Source organism: Galleria mellonella, unplaced genomic scaffold (assembly GCF_026898425.1).
Source record: "Galleria mellonella isolate WM207_F2 unplaced genomic scaffold, CSIRO_AGI_GalMel_v1 utg19, whole genome shotgun sequence".
NCBI lineage: Eukaryota > Metazoa > Arthropoda > Insecta > Lepidoptera > Pyralidae > Galleria > Galleria mellonella.
Window position 1 is genome coordinate 1,654,248 of NW_026442028.1, and position 25,507 is coordinate 1,679,754.

Sequence of the window (25,507 nt, forward strand, 5' to 3'; positions counted from 1 at the left end):
CCTTTATCTACTATGAGGCCTAATTGATCTTTAAGAAATATGACATCTACGAAGTATTTAGTTCGGACAAGGACAAAGATTACTTTTCATTCAGGTCAAACAGGTGAAGTTGTAGACACAGCTAGCTATAATCCTAACTAATATTATACATTTGACGATAAATTTGTTTCTTTGTTACCTTGTGGTGCCTCATTAAATTTGGCAAATGTACGTGTAGATACAGTAGAATGTAGAACACGAGGACCAAGTCATAATTAAAAGGTTGAACAAAGTTCCGAATTAATAATATAACTTAAAACATACATACATATATATATATATATATATATATATATATATACATGCATTATTCATTATATTTGTCTGTATTGTTTATTTTGTATAGGTATATTTTATTACTTGTTATTTTCTTTACCTAACAATAATGAATTACCGCGTTAGTGATTCACTGTTCATCCCAAAGGTTGACTGGTAGAGAATGCTACTAACTTTAAGTCCGCCTTTTGTACCTTATTTTATTTAGATCAATAAAGTTATTTAAATATATAAATAAACATCATCATAAGGTTTTAATGTAACCAAACGCTTTATAAAGTGGAACGAGCAATTGCGTTCGTGCGCCCGTAACATAACATAGCAAACAAATGTTTACGCATGGTCCGATATCGAGGCATTAGAGTAAGAATGTGGGTACACGCCATAATTCGCTGCGATTACATGCCGATAGAAATATATATTAGCATAAAAAAATAAGGCAAAAATATTCCACAATATTCACATGGACATATATAGTTAGTCTTTTGCATATCGTAGAACATTGCTTTTTTTTAATGGATGGAAATAGAATGGTAACCCCGCCTGCGCTATCGGTACACGCTGGCGGGGCACCAGTGATAGATGATAGGTGAAGATAAAGGCAGGTCAGTTATCCCATCGCGAATAATTTAAAAAGGATTAACCACGATGGTTTCCAGGAGGAACCACGTGGAGGTCGACCTGATACCAATGTTCTACGAGCAATGGGCTCGTAAAACATTGTTGTGCGGTCCTGGCATAGAATGGGCTACACTTCCTTTCCCGTGGGTGCTGTAAAAGGCGATTAAAATAACTAAATGGTCGAGGGATGGACAGTAGCGTCCCTCTTAAAACATCACCAAAAGCCTAACTGCGGTTGCCAACCCGTCTGCCAAGTATAGGAACTACTTGAATTTTCGCCTAATGATTTTTTTATATAAAAAATGCCAAGTCCTTATTTTCGTGCCTACCAGTAATTTCAATCGAAGGCCCAATAAAAAGGGAATAAAGAAGAAAAATGTGAAACAAACACATTGAGTGATTTAACACTCAACTCTAAGTAGATACCAGCTTTTCTCCATTAACAGAACACACATTACAAATAGGGTTAATGTTTCGATAACCAATATGGGAAAACAAAGGAACGAGGGAATAAACAATTAGGTGAATATAAACAGCTGTTGCAATGTAGTATTTTTGTGAGAAATGTATTCATAGAGATCCGTGTCTAATTTCGTATCTTTTATAGCTAACTCTTTAAACAAAGATTGATAAAAGTCATACGGTCAAAGTCACGAATAAAAATTATTTCGCAAAATAGTTTTTACAAAATCGTTAAAAACTTTTTTATGAGACATTTTAGCAAGTCGAATACACGATAAAAAATACAATTCGTAACATGTGAAAATTTCCAAAATCCTTAGTAATTTCGACAGAGAATCAATATAATCAATATAGTCACTCAGTCGCTATTTTATTTTATCTATTAGTAGATACAAAAGATTATGAACAAGCTACCTGTCCTTACAGATCTATCTTAATAATGAATTTCTAGTATGAAATCACAACATATATACCGTATCATTATTAAGCTCTGACAAGCTCTAAAGCAGACACCGTCTGCCAACATGTAGGTGTCTACGTTTAATTCTGTATTGTTTTATAGCAAATTAGCTAGTCTCAATCTTAATAGCATACTCAAATGCAATACACGCCGCTCGTCTAGTTATTTAGTAACTGGGAAATTCGTGAACATAATAGCATAAAGGAGGGCGTTATAGTAAATTCATTTGACGGTGGCTCGGCTTGGGGTATGTACGATTTATTCAGTAACTCAGCTGCAACAACAAGCGAATTACAAGACTTAAGCTTCTACACACGATCGACAAAATACCGAACCCATTATCTCCTGTTCTCATGGAAATTTCTAAGGAACCCTTTTGAAGATTTTGTGAATAGGCGGTAGTATTTTTTTATTGTTAAGCAGGCGATCGAGCTGTTGGTCGAAGTGAAGGAGAATGGCAACCGTTGCCCATGAATAATTATAATAAAAGGAGGGTCGCTAGTTTTAAATTCACGAACGGGACTCAACACGACACGATTACGAGTAAATAGTACATACATACCTGATTATTATTCTGATATTTCGATATAGTTTACGCCATGTCGTGGTCACGGGAGTACTTAAAGAAAAAGGACTGAAAAGATTTAAAGTTTTAGTTTGTTAAAAATTTACAGCCCCATATTGATAATATAGGCCCATAAAAGAAGATCCATAGAAGAGAGCTATTTTACAGCTCACATATGTAAGCTATAATCAAGCGTGATCTATGCCAGAAGTGATTATGTGACAGGCACCAAATAAAATTTAATGAGCTCCAGTTCTGTATCGACAAAGCAGTGTAAAAAAGATTACGTAATTTCCATTCTGTCTTTAATTTGAGAACTGACATTATCTGTATAACAGATAATGTCAGTTCTCAAATTTAGGACGTCTACATCGTCTATCAGTATAACATCATAGACAATACGATCAGTTGAACATTATGAGTCGAATAAAAAAAAGTATTAAAATATTTCCATACCTTTAACAAAAAGAAAATAGTTTCTGGTAATTAACCACGAAACACTATTTTTATTGACAAACTTGAAGACTTTGGAAATTCCATTCAGATATTACATGTTTTTATTTAAATACAAAAGTTATATACTAATAAATCAGTGTGATTGAGAAAATTCCGAACTTTAAATACGAACGATACTCGATTGAAGTTTGCATTGCTTTGTATAATTCTAATTATTCGTTCATTCAAATATATTTGGAGCACAGCTTAAGAAGTTACGACATATTAAATCTCAAATATAACTCGGTCAGACCGAACGGAAGCTCAATATCGACTGATCAAATCCAATGAAGTTCGTACCCGTAGTAGAAAACGTTCTAACTTTTGACCGAATCTTCGAATTTCATAGTAGATCTCATGATGATTTAATTTTAAAACTATAAATATATTTAATCTGCGCCGATAAAACTGCGACAACCGATAATATTATAAACTTGAAAATATACGATTGATTGTGGCATCTTACCGCCGTAACATTTAATCAAGCGGCACGAAGTTCAGTCTACTTTAGAACTAGTAGTTTTGACTAAAATATTATTAATCTGTGCTGTTTTAAATATGCAATGTTATTAAATTATAAAGTAAATCTAGGTAGGTACAATAAACATTTAATAAAATATAATTACTTATTCAAACATCATAGTTCCTTAAATAAAACAAAGCTTTTACTTTGTTGTTATAATTATAAATGCTAAAGGAAACAATATAATGACAGTATAGTAAAGTCAATACAGCAAGAGCATAACTTAATACTAATTCCATTACTAAAATATTGAGTACTCTTAAATTAATAAATGTATTAATTTAAGAGTACTCAGTATTTTACCTATTTAATATCTTAAGCTTTACTCAAATTAAAATGTTTGAGCATGGGAAAAGTAGCTTTAAATAGAATAGAAATCATTTATTCAAATAAACTTACATTGAAGCACTTTTGAAAAGTCATTACATTTTTTTTAATTTACCGCTCGTTCGGAAAGCTGTCTCATCACAAGAAGAACGAGCAAGAAACTTGCGTGATGCTCTTTTAAATAATTTTATTATTATTTTACATTTTTAAGTTTAATTGTGTGAATACAAACCACCAATTAGCACTAATTCAATTAAATACTCAAAAAAAAAAAAAAAATTGAATACATAACCAACTGGTTAAACAATTAATAAGAGGAAATCAGTCATAGTGATTAGAGCAGACCAGTCCCTACAAGCAGCACCCGTTCACGAGTATGACGGATGAGCCAGCCATCACTGCGCTCGACCATATTTTAGGGAGCCCAATGACCCGGCCCACCACGCCGCCACAAGTCTGGACATTTTAGTGAGCATGACTACTCAAAACACTAGACCACGTCAAAGCTACTCACAATTGCCATCTGATAGTTATAGTATTCACATTTTACATAAGAATGCATGCGGCAATTAATACAAAAAACCGCTACGCTTTCATATTTCTAAAATTAATCAATTAAATCAAGAAAGCAATGAGAAAATAAAATTATAACGTTGTATGCTAATAAACTAATTATTTACTTGATATGTTGTCATCTATGAATTCGTCTATCCTGTAATAGGCTTTCTTACATAAAAATTGTTTAATATAAGATTTGAATTGCCTCTCTGTCAGATTTAATGCAGATTCCGGCAGTTTATTATAAAATCTTATGCAATTACCATAGAATGAATTACTGATTTTGTGCAGACGGCATTTAGGTAAAATAAGCTTATTTATATTGCGTAAGTTTCTACTTGTACAGTCTTTGAGTTTTTTAAAACTCGCTAAGTTCTTCCGTGTATACATAATATTTTCATAAATGTATTGTGAAGTAACTGTGAGGATATTTGAGTCTTTAAAGCACTGACGTAATGACTCTCTTGAACCCATACCATAAATAGAACGTATGGCTCTCTTTTGTAAAACAAATATAGTATTTATATCGGCTGCTTTACCCCACAGCAGTATGCCATAAGACATTATGCTATGGAAATAACTAAAATATACAAGTTTAGCCGTCGCCACGTCTGTTAATTGCCTAATTCTTCTAATTGCATATGCAGCAGAACTGAGTCTACTGGCCAATTTTGAAATATGGGGCCCCCATTGTAATTTCGAGTCCACTGTTATACCTAAAAAAACTGTATCATTAACAAAATTTACTATTTCGTCATTAAGCAATAACTGTGTATTTATTAGTCTTACATTAGGAAGTGTAAATTTTATACACTTTGTTTTGCTGGAATTTAATAATAGGTTATTACATGTAAACCAATTTAATATTGCAGACATAGCACAATTTACATCGTCTAATTGATTACTTTGACGTCCAATTTTAAACACTAACGAAGTATCATCCGCAAACAGCACTATATCTGCAATTTTTTCTACCATAAAGGGAAGGTCATTTATGTAGATTAAAAAGAGAAAGGGGCCTAAGATTGACCCTTGTGGAACGCCCATCTTAATATTAGCTCCCTTAGATTTTACACCGTCAATATCTACAGTTTGAACCCTATCCTCTAAATAAGTTCTCATTAATTTTAGATCATTATCTCTTATACCATAATGTTCGAGCTTGTACAAAAGCGTTTTATGATCCACACAATCAAATGCCTTTGATAGGTCACAAAAAACTCCGAGTGCATCCTGTGACCTCTCCCAAGATTCGAAAATATGTGTCATTAGCGCAACACCTGCGTCAGTGGTAGACTTGCCGGCGGTGAAACCATATTGCTGACTGTGAAGCAGTCCGTTAACCCTGAAGTGATGTAACATTTGATTTAACATTATCTTTTCAAACACCTTACTTAGAACTGGCAAAATAGATATAGGTCTATAGTTCCCTGGCTCAAATTTATCTCCTGATTTAAATAGTGGGATTAATTTGCTAAATTTCATTAAATGTGGAAAAACGCCATTATCAATACATTTATTAAAAATAGTGGCTAGATATGGAGCAACAATATCTATGAAAGAACTAACTACTTTTACAGACATGCCCCAAAGGTCTTCCGTATTTTTTAAATTTAGCTGTTTGAATATTTTTATGATATGAAAGGGGCTAACATGTGAAAATTTAAATCTTAAAGAACAACAACCGATATTAGTCTCTAGTAATTTTTTTGCTCGAGATTGAGATGAGTCCAGAGAAGATGTAATATCAATCGGAATATTAGCAAAAAAATCTTCAAAAATATTAACTACATCTTTTATATTAAAATATTATTAAATATAATTTTTATTTAATACTTAATTTTTTTAATTTATTCAATATAGAATTTTAACAATACTTATGATATGAACAAAACGTATTTGATTGGTTTATTACTTAGATAATTTGAAATGACGTCCACACGTGTAAAACTATTCGAATACCTACCATAATCAACAGAGTATTGTGCGACATCAATTGTTTGGACATATTGAACTAGCGTTCCACAAAATTTCTATTTATAATAGCGAAATATACTAAGTAATATACTAGTCTGTAACCGCGACTTTTTCCGCGTATACAGACTATTTATTATAATATTACGATACAGTGATTGGCCGATATAAATAATGGTCTATGTCTTTCTCTAACCCAAATAGTAAATATATGCCAAAGTACATGTAGAATGCCTGATCCGTTAAAGCACCAAGAGGGAACAAACATACTCATTTTCACATTTATAATATTAGTAATGAGTATGGTGTTGATAAATTTTACACATATCTTTTTTTTTATTATTTTTTGCTATGCCACAACAATGCCATGCAGGTCACATATCAACAAAAGAACTGCAAGCAAAAAAAGAAATATTGTTGCATGCTATAAAAGCTATTAACTTCTTAATTTTAAGAATAAATATCAGATGACGTATAAAATAATCTTACGTTAATTTTTAAATCCCTGTTGTGTAAATCGCTTTCGATAATGATGAGGCACCTTCATGTAATTACTCATACTTCAAGTTTTATTGACGCGACATATTAATCGTATCGTGAAAGCGGCATGTTCTATACTCTTATTACTATAATATGTAATAACCTCTTTTTGAAGTTAAAACAAAAGTCTTAACAAAAAGCTATCATAGAGATACATGTTAAAACTTGTTGCAGTATTTTCATACAGACTTTTATGGTAATATAAATACACATTGCAGTCTAAAATACTCTTATATACGAGTATACGGCCTAAATGCTTCCCGGTTCCCGGTACTGCGCTCAGTTCGCTCTGATTTTAATTTCAGTCCATTGTAGAAGCTACAATGATGAGTTTGCGAATAAATTATGAACAGACACACGCTCCAAGTCGTGGCGCTCGTGCGAATAAGTAAATAAACGTTTAAAAGTCCGTTATTTTTGACCATGCATTCACTTCTAACATTTTATTAATTTAAAATTTTATTGTTGAAAGTTTTGTAAGCACACATTATATTTAACTGTAAGAGGGAAAAGCAAGACGACGATGAAAAAAATAGTCTAATCGATCTCACATGAAAATCTCAAAATACCACATCCTCAGCTGTGCCCAAGATGCGTTGGCGGGCATTTATGTTCGGGATGGTCCCGCAACACGTTGTAGAAGTACATTTCATCAAAAAACAAAATGTCCATTGTCTACACATGTTTTATAGCATCCGTATTAATGTCCATATTAAATATCAGTAAAACAATATTCATTTTCATTCATTGCATCAACATTCATTGCAGGCCAATGAAAGCATCAGTCTCTAGCATAAAATGTAGTCAGTAAGTTGAAGAAAATTTGCAATATGATAATTTGTCAATCGTAACCTTTGTACTTTCATAAATTACCTTGGATTTTTTATATTCTAAAGTTGGGTATTTACATGTAAACATGAATATCACTCGTAAATCTTAATCGTAATGAAAAAATTCTAAGGCGAATCGAAAACTCATTAAAACCTAAAATTGTTAACTCGTAATCACAATAAAGCCTTGAAATGTCGTAAAACACTAGAGTTGCCGGTATTTAACACTAATGGATATGGATAACTCCTAGGAGAAAAGGTCGATTAATGTGGAACCTCAGTGTCCGCCAAGAAATTGACTGCATCTATTTGAAAACTCTTGTAACAAGATGTGAGAAGTAAAAGAATTAAGAGGCTAGATAATTTATTAAAGGAATATTATACATGTACTTTAGTCGTGACGATATATAAGATATTACTTGTAATTGTTACAAATACTTTTAAGATATATATATAAGATAAATTTTCTATAAAGAATTCAAACCAACTAAGCAAAACTTACTATTACAATTTACCTAATTAAAAATAACAATCGGCAAAGCCACACCTGTAAATACATGCATTTTTAATTATCGATTAAATCAATTAAAATTAAATGAAAGCAGAATATAGAAATGAGCACATATTACATATTTAGAGAATTTATTTTAGGTTGAAACTTGGAATTAGAAACTATCTTGACAGATTTGATATTGCACAGAAAGCTAAAATTAGTTATTATATATTTGTCTAAGATTAAATCAAAGATGACACGTTACAGAATAATATGAGATCATTCACACAATTAAGTTTAAGAACTACTTATGTTTTAAATGGTTCTTAAACTTAATTGACCAAATCATGAATCAAAATAAATCCAATGGCTCCAATCTACTAGAAAGTACGTTGTTATATTTGATTAAGATCCTGCTTGGTACAATAATGAAGATGGAATAGATGAAAAAAATACAATTAAACACAATATAGAAATGTAAGATCACAGATATAGAACGCAAATGAAATGCACAAAATAAAGGGCTTTGGGGTAAGAAACAAGACAAAATCTATGGAAAGAAACAATCGGTTATCAATACACACACCGCACTGGATAAGGTGTAAATTAAAAAAGAAAATATAACCAACGAAGCAGTAAACATTGTAATTATAGGCGCAATAGCTATAAATTATGGCTATCTGTGACCATGATTAATAAATGGAGCAGGCATTATGCCCAAAAATCGTACAGTTAAGCTGCGTGATCGTGCGTTATCACTTTTTCGCGAAAACGCAAGTACAGCCTTGTATCTCCCGCTTGTACTTGTAACGGTTCTAATAATAAATCAGATACTTTTTTTTTGTTGACTCAGTGCGATTTTGTTTGCCAATGCCGCTGTAAAATTAAACCCTGATGGAAATAATACGTCCATTAAATATAGCACAGCCGGCTTTATGGCCGTTAACGTGATATTGGACATTGTGGATTTCCTCTATTATTTTTATGAGCATGAAATATTTACTTCAGGTTTACGGTAGTTATACGGCAAACAATAGCACGCCATTAATATAATATTCTGCGTCAACTCATAACTTGTATAAACGAAAAAACTTTCATTTCTTTCAATACTGACCGATACTTGAGAAAAATAAAAGCCCATTACCAGCAATATATCCACGCGAATCCCCCCGGAAACCGTTGTGTTTATATTTTGATGAATTTATCCCGATAGGCCAACTGATCTGCTTCATCATCACCCTATCATCTCTCACTAGTGCCCCGCCAGCGTACACCGATAGCACAAGCGTCGTACTACTCAAATTTCCTCCATTAACAAAAATCTACATGGGCCTTCATATTAATAGCCATGCAGCTCAAACTTTTTATCGAAAAATGTTCAGTTTCACTCATTCAAAACTAGCTCGCTCGCTTTTGGTTTTGATTTTAACCTGTATAGTTCAATGCAATATGTCATAAGCACACGTTCAAACTGTTATCACAAACTCTCAGGCCCAGATTAGATGCATTCAGATGCAAATGATTCTAATTCTTAGAATAATAACGTTATTATGGTAAATGTTAATTAAGGAAACACTCGAAATGTAACCTCGACGTGCACCGAACGTCTATTTATCAAATTATGAGTCGTTGGAGGTAAGGTTATCATCGTCATCATCATCTCAGCCATTATCCGTCCACTGTTTAATATAGGCGTCCCCCACTGACTGCCATAAAGAACGGCCACTGTCTCCCTGCAATGCTTTTGAGGTGGTCACTCCATAGTGTAAGTTTAACTTATTATCTACTAATTCTCATTCTATGTGTATTTTTATAGAGGTACAAAACAGAATTATTATATTAACTGAAATTAAGCGTCTACTAACAAACTAACTCATGTAGTTATAAATATCATACCAAAAGTTATACTTTAGTATCTATTAAATATTTTGGTATATCAAGCGAGCATTACAAAGTTCATTGAAAATATTTTATTTATTTACTTATTTCAACTGTAATGCACCGTGTAATTGTATGTATTTATATTAGCAGACTTAATACCGGATGGTGTCGTCTACCAGTTAATCATTGGCAAACAGAGGAATAAATTGGGTAGTGCATTCATGAATTAAGGAAACATAAATACTTACATATAATTAAATATATAAACATACACAAAATATGTAATACAAATAAATATATACATATAATAAATACATAAAATATTACTATATCAAATAATTTTCTGTATAAATGTAAAAATTTCTGTAGAAGAGTAAAGAAAACTATTTATAACTCCAAAGAAGTAACCAGCAAGGTTAAAGAAAGTGAGAAAAGAAGACAATAAAGTTTGTAAATCGGCCTTTTCTAAGAAGTAGAAGCACAATTTATATTTGAAAGCTTGTTTGCTGAGGGCAGATTTTATGTTAAGCGGGAGTGTGTTCCAGTATTTAATAAAATATATCTGGTGATGAAAACTATACCGATAATACCTAGTCTAACCCCAGGGTTTATAAATTAAAACGAAAAAATTAATACTAGGTAAGGTTACGATTATCGGCATTACCCATGGGTTAGTTATGAAACGAACAACATAAAAAGTAGTCAACGAGACAAAAAGTTTGAGTACCTCTGGGCTATACGTTTACAATAAAAACAAACAGAATGGAGTTTTGCACTGAATTACAGTAACGGATCCATTTTTACGGCGCACGGTTTGTACAATAAATCCCAATTTACTGATTTTTGTATTCGCAGCGTTTCCCTTGGGATCCTGTAAATAGAATAAAATGGGTTCACACTCAGCTTTCAAGAGAAGAAAACAAGCTATTAATAAGAAATAAAGAAAATCATTCCAATACGTTGTGTATTATTTGACATTTACGATAATTTAATTGTTCTCATTTTGTCAATATCAGAACATTGATAAAATTAAATTTGCAAGATAGATTACATTATATGGTACACAATATTATCAGACTGAAGGAAGATTTTAGTTTGTAGAATTGAAGATCAAAAACAAATACTTTTCTAAAAATATGTAAAAGAATTTTATACAATTTGATATTAATAATTTTTCGGTCATCTAATTCTTAAACGACGATATATTGCGGTACATTAAAAATAAACAAAATCAAAAAGGGCAATACAAAATAATAAATAACCTTCAGACTATTTGGACATATCAATAAATATCAAGCACATGAAAGCTAACGGTGTTCACGCGACCAAAGTGAAAGAAAGCCCTTTCATCCATATGGCCGGCGGACATCTTGTCCCTCGGATAAGCTACGATAACACGTATGTGTAATTTTATATATACTCATACTATACCTATTATCTAAAACCATTTTCATATTCACGCTCATCAAAAATCAAAAACGCAACGCGCAGTTACAGAGCAGCTATAGTTGTGTCACGACGAGTTCGACGCGCATTTGACACCGTTGGTATTGCAGACGTCCAAAGGCTACAGTAACTATTTACCAACACTTCGGTTGTGATTGAAAGGGATTAATAATAATAAGTTCTTACAGCCCAATGCTAACAATACACCCTATCAGGTCGATCTCTACGCAGTTCCTCCTGGAAACCAATCTAAGTTAATCCTTTATGAATTCTTCACGATGGGCTAAATGACCTGTCTTCATCTTCACTCCAGCGTATACCGATAGAGCAGGCGGGGTTACCATTCCATTTCCAATCATAAAAAAAAACACATCGGTTGTATTCCTTATTTAACACTTTTGTGGTATAAAACATACTTAGAAACATAAACACAAATAATTGTATAGTGTTGGTACCGAACCCTCCCAGTATAGCAGTGTGCTAAATCGTTACACCATCCAGATCATCATATATCACATGGATGTGGTTGAAACTAGAAACGACGCTTGTCGATAAAAGGCTATTCGTCTTGTCTGAGGTGTGACTGCTTTGCCGAGATCACAATGAGAAATCGACGATCATGCAGATAAAATTGATCGCTTGTGTTCAGAGGATACTGCGCTGTTGAACACAACATATGAACTACAAGCATACACTTACAAATTTATGTACTAACTAGCGATCCCACCCGGCTTCGCACGAGTAGACAGAATTTTCGAATATCAATTTATATAATAAAAAAAAGTTTTCGCCCATTCAACTGATCGTGTATTTTATAGCATTTTATATTTGATTCTTTAAATTGATATAACTTTCTTTATTTATGAATCGATTGAAATAAAACAACACTAAATGTTAAGTGGAGCAAACCGCAACGCATTAGTGAAAACCGCAGTAAAATCGATTACGCCGTTTTTGAGATTAACGTGCTCAAACATACAAACAGACAAAAATTCAAAAAATCATTGTTTTGAGTTCTATTGCGTTCATGAAGCCCTCCTATAATAGTTTTTCTTATATATCCTCCATGTACAGACAGCAACCGGTTACAATTTTATTATACGTATTGATTGTAACAATAAAACGGAAGAGTCTGTTCGTCTCAACGCGTTAATCTCTGGAACTATCAGTCGGATTCGGCAAATTCTTTTTGCTAGCTCATTTCTTGGGATGGTTATAGACTATTCAACATTACGATATGAACATAAAGCAGCGGGTTACAACTATCATATTCTTAAATCAGATTTTCCATAACTACTACCATCATGAAAATTCAGGATACCAACAAGGGAGTAAACTCAGTGGATTACAAAAATAATTTTTAGGAACTTTTTAAAATTTGAAAAAGTATTACTCTATTTTTGTATTTTATACAAGTAAATTAAGAAACTTCGGCTTATAAAAGTCCTAAAAAAAGGTTTAATGAAGCTATATTTATTTTTAGAGTGAGTAACAGTAAACTTATTTATTAGATCCCATTTCAGATAAAAGTAATGTTATAACGAAGTGTAACCATCGAATAATCTGCTTAATGTAACATTATTTGCTAGATTATAAGTTGAGTGGAGTCCGTTTTCAATTTACCGACCCTGTGGTTAGTAATCTTGTTACTGAGGCCTTTAAAAATATTATGCCGTTTATTTATTTAACGCAATTTTACCTATGAAGGTTAATTAAGATGATCATCGTAAACTAAGTTGGTAATTTTGAAAATTTACTGTACTTCACATTTTTATATTGCTATCTAACCCGTATCTGACCCTGTCCACTTCGTACGGGTAAATTCACGTTAAATAATGTATAATTTACTAATTATACAACTTTACTAATTTAGCAAGTATTATAAAAATTGCAATCACCATGACAATTTTAGTCAATTTGAGATAAAAACCGGCAAAAAATAACAGATCGGAGCCGTCAGAGGCATCTGTTACACGATCTTTTATTAATACTTTCGGTAATGGTCCTTTTTATAATTTCACGCTTCATTTTAAATGTCTGCGTCAATTTTCTTATCATCTATTTCGAATACCATTACAATTGATGGAACCATCACCTTTTTTAATTGATAATGTTATACTAATTAATCTGAAAAACGTGGTAGGCATTCACAGTTATGTAAGATTCCAATATGTTTTAGAGAGAAAGTCACAAATTCGAGTGAAACATTCCTATCTACTCCTTCTGCAGTAATAGACGCGAAAAAAATTATTATATTTAACAGGCCATGAAGTATTGTAATTATTTTTAATCAATAAAGTGTCAGTATTAAAATATTATACGAAAAACGATTATGTGTTTTATAATTTTCGTATTTGACCTGGCAATCATTGTTTTAACAAAAAACTTTTTTAAAAACTATCCTATTTCTCAAATTGGAACAAACAATCTCAAATCAGAGAAGGGATTGACAAAAAAGAAATAGTTAAAAAGATGGCGCATACATATGTGAGCACACAGTTCTACAACCGCTATTTCACAGTATTTTTTTACGTTTACACATGCTGTAGAAGAGGCGTGAAATGAAACTGGATGGAGAGTAAATGAGAAGTACGGAACGAAAAGGAGAGAGGACACATGACGAACGACGTAAGGTTGACTAAGGACGAGGTGTGCGCAAAGAATAAAATTATAATTAAGTACAAGTTGTTGTGAAAGATCGTTAAAAAATATACTGTATTTCATTCTTGCCAACATATAAATATTTAAATAGAGCAGATTTCATTTCACAACAAGAAAGGACAAGACAATAATAAGTGTATGCATTTTCAATTAAGAAAACAATCTTGGAATTACAATGTTAGGAACCATACCAGTTTGGCAAGCTCTAATCTCGAGCTTATATGCCTACAAACTTCTGGCTAGAAGTACAGAACACTTTAAAACGAATTTGATGATGTTGCTCAGAAGTTGTACAGAGTAAATATCAATCTCGAAACACAAATAAAAAGTTGTTCCCTCAGTTTGTCTTTTGGACTTGCCGAACAATACCTAAATATTGATTCTTTTAAGTTCAATTCTAAATTAAAATCTTTATTTAGTTTATTTAATTTGAGTAACATGATGTCGTGCATTATACTCGTAATGTTAGATTATATTAATGTAAAAAAGCGAAAGTTTGGATGGACGTTAGTTGCTCTTTAACACAAAAACTACAAGATAGATTTGAATGAAATATGGTAAACGGATAGGTTATATTCCAAATAAGCACACAGTATAAAGTGAGCGCAAGCACAAGATAGAGCTAGTATTCAATAGTTTCGAATAAATGTAATATATTAGACACAATCTGTATTCAAAAGTTAATAAAAATTTGTTTAGTTAAATAAGCGTGATTTAGTAAAATCTTATACAATAAACGTAGAATGGACCTTACATTGCCTTATAATAGATGTCTATGGGTTATCGATTTGATCTCAATTCAATTTCATCAAAGTTACGCCGTTGATAAAACTACCAGTTTTTAGTAGTAGTTAATAGTCGTGATTATTGTAACTTAGTACACTTTGTATACATATTGATATTATTAGAAAACACTTGTACTCTGACACAAAAAGAGTTTATAATATATACCTGATAGGTTTAGCCGTATACGACTATGAAATGTCGTAATAAAAAAAACTTTGGTCAATATATTTGACCATCACCTACCTACATACTCTTACCTTACACAATAAGAAGGTTTTCAATTAGTCTAACTTTTTTCCACTATATACTTTCATATTAATTTTATTTTTATAATACATGTATAGTCGAAGAAAAGTCAGACCTGGTAATTATTACTTGGTAATTATATTCTTACAAGCACGAAGATTGACTCTTATGTTGGTCCCATTTTAAATTTGTGACGACTCAAGCTATCGTTTTTCTTTGCACTAACTGACCTGCTTTCATCCTCATCTATCATCTCTCACTGGTGCCACGCCAGCGTAAACCGTTAGCGCAAGCGGAGTTACTATTTCATTATCATAAATTAAAAAAAATAAAAAAGTGTCTATTCAAGAGTATGATAGATATGCCACCATCATGATACGAATAGTTCAACGCACGAATCGTCATGAATTTTCAAATAAACATTCGATACATTCGTAAGGAAAATCTACAAACCATTAAAATAACAAGCGAGACGGGTTTGTTTCAAATTATAAATTTAAATCAGCTACTTATGAAGTCAACTCACAACGCCATGCATTCTGTATGAGTTATCAGAAGATCTGAAATTTTACATCCGAAATCAAGAAGTCAAATCATGATCCCCTAATTTATTAGACAACGTACATGTCTATAAGCTTATAAATAAAAACTTTTCATAAAATCTATAACAATATTGGTCGCCATTTGTATTTGATTTATTTATAAATCTACCGATCGTACCTAGATACATTATTCATATGAATATATCGATAAAAGTGAATTGGGAACATAAAAATGGAAAATCATTGGAAATGACATGCGTCTGATATTGACATGCACGTCAAAAAGGTTACATCCCCTGTCACCGCAACCGTCGCGAGAGGGCGCCGCCTTCACTCATGTTCTGTATCCATAAACTCAAAAGCTTGCAACTGTCTCCAAACAAAGTGGTATGTGATGTGCCCCTAGAGGAAAGAAAAAAAAAAACAGGAGCAAGACTCGCGAATTCTTTTATTCTTCGACTCAACATTTTACCTTAATTCAAAAGTAGGTACAATATTGACAATTTTAATATTTATTCACACATTAAAAAATTTTATGGAATGGAGCAGCATTATTTTAACAAATAAATCAACTGACTCCATGAGAAACACAAATGACACTATTGACTCACTCTTTACTTCCCATCTGTTATTTATTTCTGCTGCATTATATGACCGGGGTGGCATATAATGTACGGTGGTGTTAATTCTTAATGTTTTACCAGTCACTTTAGTTCTTACTACAAAACGGAATTTCATGCAAACTTATCAAAATCGTAAACGGAGAGGTTTGTTCTTCTCTTTAGATACAGTTTTATGTAATTTTATGCATTTATATTGAATAGACAACTAAAATCTTCCGCTTTGTACACTTGTATTCAATTTAGTTAAGTACTTGATTATCCGTCAAGAACAGTGATCCTGTCAATTTGCTTAATCAACTGTAGAATAGAATTACTAGAGATTATTCATATAGATTATAGACAAACTACTATTTAGGCCCAATTCCATTATATATAACTAAAATAAAAAAAAAAAAAATAACAGAATTACAAGTATATTTAATATAAAACCTCAAATTATGTTTGAGGTTTAATGCATTGTAAACCCAATCCCGAACAAATTGTATTGAACCGGTAATTTATACAAAGCAAATCAAAGTTTGGTCAAGTATTGTTCGGATCTGAACATTCGGATTTGTAATTTGATAGAAGGATTCTTGCATTAGGACTGCACCAATTGTCTATTTGGTTTTATACAACAGTTTAATTTCTTTACCACAAAGGTGGTATAAAGAGGGTTATAGACAGCTAACGGCTCGTCCAGCCTACGCACGTTTTTAATATAAAATACAAAAAGCTTTCTACATGTGAAAAAAATATAAAAATCGGTTATCTTTCCTCTTCAGATTATAATATTAGTTTAGATTATATATATCTTTATTCCGTACAACAAATTTGTAAGTAAATTGATATATAATCAGCATATAAAATACATATCTATCATTGTATTGTGTTATGAACCATCTTAACCAATCATAGACAGAAGTTGCAGTACCGTTCAGGAAAGTTTTAATGCGAATTTCAATGTGAAATTTTCTAACTCGTGAGCCCTTAACTTTTTGTTCGAGAACATTTTCACATAACTTTTCCGTGTATAAAACGCAATTTTCAATTTGTGTAATGTTATACTCGTATCCATATGACGTGGGGTCCGTGAAGTATGTTTTATTACGTCGTTTACGGTGTTTCAGCGTATTACTTTAATGTATGTTTTATTTTGGTGATCACGACGTGGCGCATCAAAAGTAACTAACAATAGGTATTTGTATTGTATTAGGAAAATCTTTATTTTTTATTTCAATTTAAATATACTTTACATTTTCTTTCATCCGATTCTTACTTTCATCCGCAATTAACTATGATATGGTGTTCAATTCGATTGTATTTTTTTTCGTTTATTTTTTTTTTTTGTGCACAATACGCACACAAGACGAGAATATTTCCGTCAAAATGCACTTTCTACTTTTAATTAAATTACAAAACGTATTCTGCTGTATTCTTTGATACTTGAATTAATACGGGGGATGCCTCGCAGAATCTTTGGGGAACCCCCGCCACAGTTCTGGGGAGCACACTTTGAGTACACCTGGCGTAAAGAATACTCACGAGCATAGCAACAGAGTATTCTTGAAAGAACTCCGCTGTACCAACATAGTAAAATACACAAATGTCATAATAATGAAATAGCCTCGACTTCATATCGATAATGGACATCGGACAATAAGCATACAATATGTACCTACGTTCGGAGCAGTTAACTTTTTACTGTGTCGTAAATATTTTACGGTTGTATGAACAGACGTATTGCGAGGTAAACCCATCAAATACGGCCATTTTTATTGTTTTAAACGGGATTTCAATACGGAACGTGTGCTGAAACTGTACTTAAGATACGACGGGAACTCGCACATATAAATTTATAAAAGGTAACCTGATATAGCCAAAATAAAAAAAAAAATTGTGATTTGAAGCGACGTGCTATAAGTTTCTTAAAAAAAAAAGACGGCGAGTACATTGTAGTATTCTGAGAACAATTGGAATAAATGTTCTAAACACAGCGACAGCAAACATAGGCCGGGCAAAAAGGATTGTCAGTAATGAGGTCTAACATCCCTATTGATAGTAAATGCACCCTCTATCATGTCGACCTCGTGGTTAATTCTTGTGGAATTCTTCACGATGAGCTAACTGACCTGCTTTCATCCTCACCTATCATCTCTTACTGGTGCCTCGCCAGCGTATACCGATAGAATAAGTGGTGAAACCATTCCCTTATCATTCATTAAAAAAAGCACACATAGGCCAACACATTGTCAAATAATTTAAAAGTAATTAAAACATAATTACTATATAACAATAAATAAGATGTTTAGTGTTTGTCATTTGCTTGAAAGTGTAGGCAAATTTTATAGTAGCGCTAATTGGCATCACTTCAAGGATTCACTTTTTTTTGGCGCGCTTGTAACTTACCTTTTTTTCTTTTTTTATAATAATCCTTATACACAACAGGAATATCAGAAGGAAACAAGGGGAATCTTTTTACAATTACAACATTAGATGTTTAACACATGTTTAAGTCGTGCGGTCCCGGCATAGAATAGGCCACCCCTTCCTTTCCCGTGGGTGTCATAAGAGGCGACTAAGGAAGGGCAAGGGATGGGCAACAGCACTCCTCTTAAGACATGTCCAAAGCCTAACTGCAGTTGCCAATCGGTCTGCCAAGCGTGGCAACTACTGGCAAAATCCCCATGGGGAAGGCTTATGTTTAGCAATGGACACTTAAAGGCTGATATGATGATGATGATGATGATGAATAGTGGTTATAATTAATAATATTAGAAACATTGACAGATTGTCTATGGACTATCTACGAGCAGAGTATCTCGGATGAATTACTACTTGTAATACGAGTGTCACTAGTAACATATCGTTTTCTCTCATTTGATATGGGAATTTAATCTTTCCCTCTTAGAAAACTAGAATACCATTTCTTCGCTAATCTATTGAGATATGTTCATTGTTCATTTATGAAAATAAGTCAATATATTATATATCCTTAATGTTTCCTCCCATGTTAGTACCAAATTCAAAGTAGTATTGTCACGGTTTTTCAACGCCTTTTCAAGGTTGTTTTACATCTAATATATATTTTTATTATACCACTGAGGTGGAAAACAAGCATACGGTCTACCTGATAATAGGCGGTTACCGTAGTCTATGAACGCCTGCAATATCAGGGGTATTACGCTACCTATCCTGAAAATAAGTTACCTATCCTGAAGAAACCTCTTTACCCCTTTTTTAAAGATTAAAGTGTACACGTATGTAATTTAAAACCGTCCTCTACCAACATATTTGTTTATCTTTCACAGATTACTGTATCTACTGTCATAATCCTTTTATTCACTTATTGCACGACACCTATTTTTATTATACTTGTGAATGAGAACTGTGGAAATTACTTCTACTTACTCCTACCACGGTCTTCCACGATATAATCAAAGAAAATAGTAAATTAATCATAGTACCTTAATGGTATTTCTTAGAACCGTTACAAAAGTAGTTTGTAATGAGCTTTCACTTTATCAAAGGGTGCTAGGGTAATTGCGATCGACGCACAGATACCCCCCCCCTTCTCTACCTCCCCTCATCATTTCACTAATCAAACCGTTTGACAGCAATGCTGCTCACCGTTTGCCTACCAATCAAATTGATTGACAGTGATAGAACGTATATACAAAAGACATCATACAAATATAGAACATAAAGCGCAATTATAAAACAAATAAGTTTTTTACAGTTGCATTTTATATACTTCATGTCTGTGAGTAAAAACAAGAACAAACAAACATTACCTTGTATAACAAGTCTTTATAAGTGACTTCAAAAGTTCTCGGTTCAACTGTACGGTTTTTTTTTTGTGTGTAGATACACTGCTAAATCCATTTAATCCAATTTTAGGCACTACAAATAATATACCCCTGCAATTATTAATATGGAAATTAAACAAAAATAGAGAAGCACTTTTCTTCGTTTTATTTTTAGACTAACTAAAAATTATCACTCATTCATGACTGACTAAGGTAGAGAGTACCTACAAAAATTGAAAAATAAAACAGTTTGATATCATTCGTTAAATTATAAAAAATGTGCTGTAGAAAATTTGATATATTCATTAATATACTATGATATTTAGGTATTATTTATTAAATTTAAAGAAATACCTAAATTAGTTATAATTTAAATGTAGATTTTAAGTTTGGTAATGTGGCAGATTGACACTGTTTACATTATGGCAACACTGCAGACGGCGTTAGTATTGGGTGCGACCTGTGTGTAATATCACTAAGTAATATTGTTATTTGGGTGTTGTTATAATTTATTGCTTGTACAGACCATTGGAGGGTGGAAGTTATTACTTTTTTACCGTAACATATTAAAAGAAGCATCACAACAGGTGTTAGGCAATAAAAATATGGGACAAGTATATTAGAAGCAAATTCTGATCGTTCAGTTTCGTTGCAATAAATAAATAAATATCATGAAAACAAAAACTGCATATGATGGTATTTGAAACCCTGACCATTGTATGATAAGGTAATAAAAAATTTTTAATGAATATTATTAAAGAGGACAGATTTCTTTTTTTTTTGTTTGTAATGGATAAACTCATGGAAGTTACATTATCATCGAGAAACATGGATATATATTTAATTATGAAAAAATAAACTGCGAAGCCGGGGCGGGTCGTTAGTTACATAGAAAGACTTGTTCTGACAGATCTATTAACGCAAAATCTAAACAGTTTGGGCTACAGATGTAAGAGGAATATTTCAGGATTTTTTTAGACGCTGGGCCCATTCAACCCTATATATAATTATGTAATCTAAATTAATATGTCGTACAATTTTCCTTTATTTTCTGTCACAAAATAAATTCTAAATCCAATAATTGCAATACAAAGCCAATTAATTACAGTGGTATTAAAACGCCATTTTAATTTTAATTATTTGAGGCTATTACAAATAAGATTGCTAAATAACTGTCAATTATTTCAAAATTCCTGATTGACTTCTGCTTATAATTTCACTAAATGTTAAACATTAATTTCATATATAAAAAATGCTTGAACGTCAGTGTGCTAATTTTACATATAGAAATATCGAGATATGAAAAAAACCGTAATATAATGACTAAAAAATATCAAAATGGGCGAAATTTTAATCCCATTTTACATATCATTACAGAAACGAAACTACAATGAGATAAATAGATAATTTCATTGTTGAGTTTACATTTTATAAAGAGCATGTCATGTGATGCGGCGTTAACCAATAGCGGAGTGAGCAATTCATTTAATAAACCTAACCTGTAAGATACGTGGGGTGAATACAGGTATAGTAATTTTATATGTAATAGGCTAAAATTCCACCGCCGACTTTTGCAGATACCAGGCTTTTTAATGAAACTTGTTTTAAATAAAAGATAACTAAAAATATAATACGATGCAGCCGGGTTGTCTACTCTCAGTGAGCCACGCCCAAAAGTTGCCAGTGTCAAAATAGATACAATAATTTTGGTAATTTTCTTTTTGGTTTATTTTCAGTTGTATAGTGCTGTACCTATAGGAAATTAGTTCCTTTCGAATAAAATTTCTACTAATGGAAGTTCATGCTTTTCTCTATACGAAAAAATAAGATTTCCTACAAAAAAAAATGGCCGCAAAAAAAAGGGTTACAACCTGACATAACTAGGTTGTGGCTAAGAACAAAAAACTCGGGTGCATTACATAAAATTTTCGCTTATCTTTCGTTTAAAAAAGTTTCACTAAAAAGGCTGATATCCGCAAAAAGCGGTAGGTTCTTCAGCTATAAATAATATTATCTTTAGAATCCTGCGTAAAGTTACAAGTCCCTACTTATCGTTTTAACTTTGTGCTAACATTGCAGCTACTGATTATACTCAAACTCATAAACAACAATGTTGTAGTGCAGTTTACAGGTACTTTGGATTTAGTGGCACTTGCTTACAATTCTTCCATTTGTAAAGTTACAATAAACAAAAATAATTAAACATTATAATTAGTAAACAATGATTTAGTGTTCAATATTGACAATTTTATTGCACAAGTACTAGTAATACTGTTGGCAACCCGATACAACTTTTTTTATATGGCAATAACGCCCTCTCTCTCTGTTAAAATCCTAAAAAACGTACGAATCCCAAAATTATACTTTTCGACGTCGTGGAAATAAATGTGCGAAATTTGTACTACCATCGAGATTTAATTTCATCTCTCAACAACCAGCACCTACAACACTCAGACTATAGTCTAGGGGTCGCACAAATACAATAAACAAAATTCAATTAGACACGTAACATTCTTACAACAAATCGGTCGTTACTCTGAGCAATTCAATTTAACTGAAACAATTCCAGCTATACTCATATAACGCAGAAAGCTAACAATAAAAGATAAAAAAAAAAACAAATATTATTAAAATGTAGACACTCAGAAAAAATGCGATCCAAGAAAAACATCTCTAAATTACGTTGCGATACGTTAATGTAATATAACGGTGGCCAAGTACGCTGTTTGCGTTTAATTATAAAGAAACAAGGAAAATAAAAAAAGCGTTTAATTCCACTTAAAAATATTCAAACTGGTTGAGCTACTGTCAAATTGTATTCGCTCAAGCGCGAGTTACGTTTCAATAAATGAAAACTCTTAATAAGAGATAAAGAAAACTTAGAATTGTCGCTTTGAAAGCTCTCGAAAAACAAATAAGGACGCAGCGGCTAAACAGCTTACTGTGTTGTCACTTTGCAATGAAATTTAAACCGAAATGATACCTCTAAGCTTCAATTTTGAAACAAATTCACATATGTTACGCGTGATTTTAGATTATCATCAACTCAGCCGTTAACTATCCACTGCTGAACATAAGCTGTCCCTTCTATAAGGAGAGTGTTGCCAGTACTTGCCACGCTTGGCAGTCAAATTGGCAGCCTCAATTAGGCTTTTAGTGATGTTTTAAGAGAAATGCTGCTGTTTATTCCTCTACCATTAAGTTCCCTTAGCTGATTCTTAATACACCAATGGGAAAGGAAGGAGTGGTCTATTTTATGCCAGAGACCACATGACGCAATACATTATAGGAGAAAGTTTAGATGCAATATAGTAAAGGTGCAGCCATCCAGATAAATCAGAAATTTGTAAATCCACAGACATTCATCATGTAGTTTTTCAGCTACCTATAGAAAATCGATTATAAATTTTAGGTATTATGTTTTTTTTTCAATCGCACAACTTCAAAGTTACATACTCGTAGAATTAATTTCATATCTATACCCATTAGACATAAGTACGAAGTTTCTATCGTAGGTGTATATCTAATCGAAAGATCAATTTTAAATGAATACAAGAATTTAAGAAAATCACATCCCTATAAATGTTGTAATACCTTCCAATCGCGTTATATTCTATCAAATCTCCTGACTTAAGACGAACAGAAAAAATGGTCGGCTCAGTTTAACATCTACCTCGAAAGACTGTCCAACGAGTTGCTGTTTTGTGCCTATCCTGATCAACAACGTACCTACTGTGTGGACAACTCCTGAACATTTCCTATTGATCGCTCCCAAATATCGCGAGTGATTACATACCTTATATATAGTGTGGTTTTTACGTAGACTAAAATAGATCAGCGCCATCGTGATATTCACGTGGCGTCTTCCTGAAACCTGGTGCATTTATATATTAAATAATTTCTTTTCTAAAATTCTTATTTTAGCCAACAACTTGCTAAGCAGATTGGCTATTTGTGTGTCAGAAAAACTGTATCATTATGATTATAAAATTAAAAGAAATAAACCAATGCCCATTACGTAGACATATACATTTTAATAGTACCAAACAGATCATACGTCGCAGGTATCCATTTTATCTCGCCCGGGACATTATTTCAAAAGGGGACACGTTAAAACGTAAGAATTTATGCCAGTGTACGGACGGGTCGTGCGGCGCGCTATCCATCTCTGGCCCGACATAAATCACAATACAACTCTACATAACTACAAATACTGTGTACGCAATGTAGATGCATACTGTGATATACGACTTAATCAAGATAAAGATATTGTAATACAGTGCATAAATATTATAAGACTAACTGTTTAAATTTCGATCAATTATTGTGCTGGAAACGAAAGTTGGTAGAGACCAGTCAATATAAAGATAAGCCGTACATAAAAGTAATGTCAAAACAAATATCATGTAGCATATATATAAAAAAAAGGTTAGCTTACTATGTTGCCAGCAAATAAGTATGTTAAAATATTATTAATTTTGTAAATATAGAAGGTTAAATTAGTTTTCAGATTGTTTTTAGATTATTTAAATCTTCCACTTCCCTATACTATGTTGCGAATGATTGAATCTTCAACTATCATCATAAGCCGCTATCCGTCCACTGCTGCTGTTTCAACTATCATACAAATGGGGGGAAAGGGATTGTTAGTAATAGAGACTGAGAATCCCATTGCTAGCAATATACCCAACTAGGTCGACCTCCTCGCGGTTCTCCCTGGAAACTATCATGGTTAATTCCTAATGAATTCATCATGATGGGCTAACTGGCCTGTTTTCATTCTCATCTATCATCCTTCACTGGTGCTCCGCCAGCGTATCCCGTTAGCGCAGGCGGGGTTACCATACTATTTTCACCCATTGCAAAAAAAAACTATCATACTAATTATAAAATTTTAACGATACTTGGATATTCGTTTCTCAATCACGCTTAAACAACTGAATAAATAGAACGGAATTTGAAACACACATATCGTATAGACATAGAATACTTTTATCCCAATTAAGACGAAGCCGAACCAAATAAAACTATTTTTAAAATACTAAATATGACAAAACAATAATCCCTTTTCGTGTCCGCAAATTTGAGCCGGAAAAACGTATTTCCTTTTCGTTATTAACGAGGATTTAAAAAACCATTGTAATATCCTAATACCAATAGGCCTGTGGGAATAAAGCAAACGCCGTGACAAGGGTACAGATGGTTACGTGTAGTTGTGACAAGGAGTGGTGGATATTCCCAATTTCCGAATTCCATTCAACTCCCGGATTTATGTTAGTCGATGCGGTGAGATGGATTGCCACGCAACCTGTTGGTTCACTGTTCTCGCGTCCACAGCTTTTGTTTATGGATTAACTAGCTGTATCCCGCG

The 25,507-nt window shown here is 32.6% G+C and overlaps 1 protein-coding gene across 5 annotated transcripts in view; it reads right to left on the bottom strand.

The window, feature by feature from the left end:
- The window catches only part of LOC113521497 (tyrosine-protein phosphatase Lar), a 494,469-nt gene that overhangs the window by 408,366 nt on the left and 60,596 nt on the right, over positions 1 to 25,507 (bottom strand). The gene's annotated exons all lie outside the window — the stretch shown is intronic.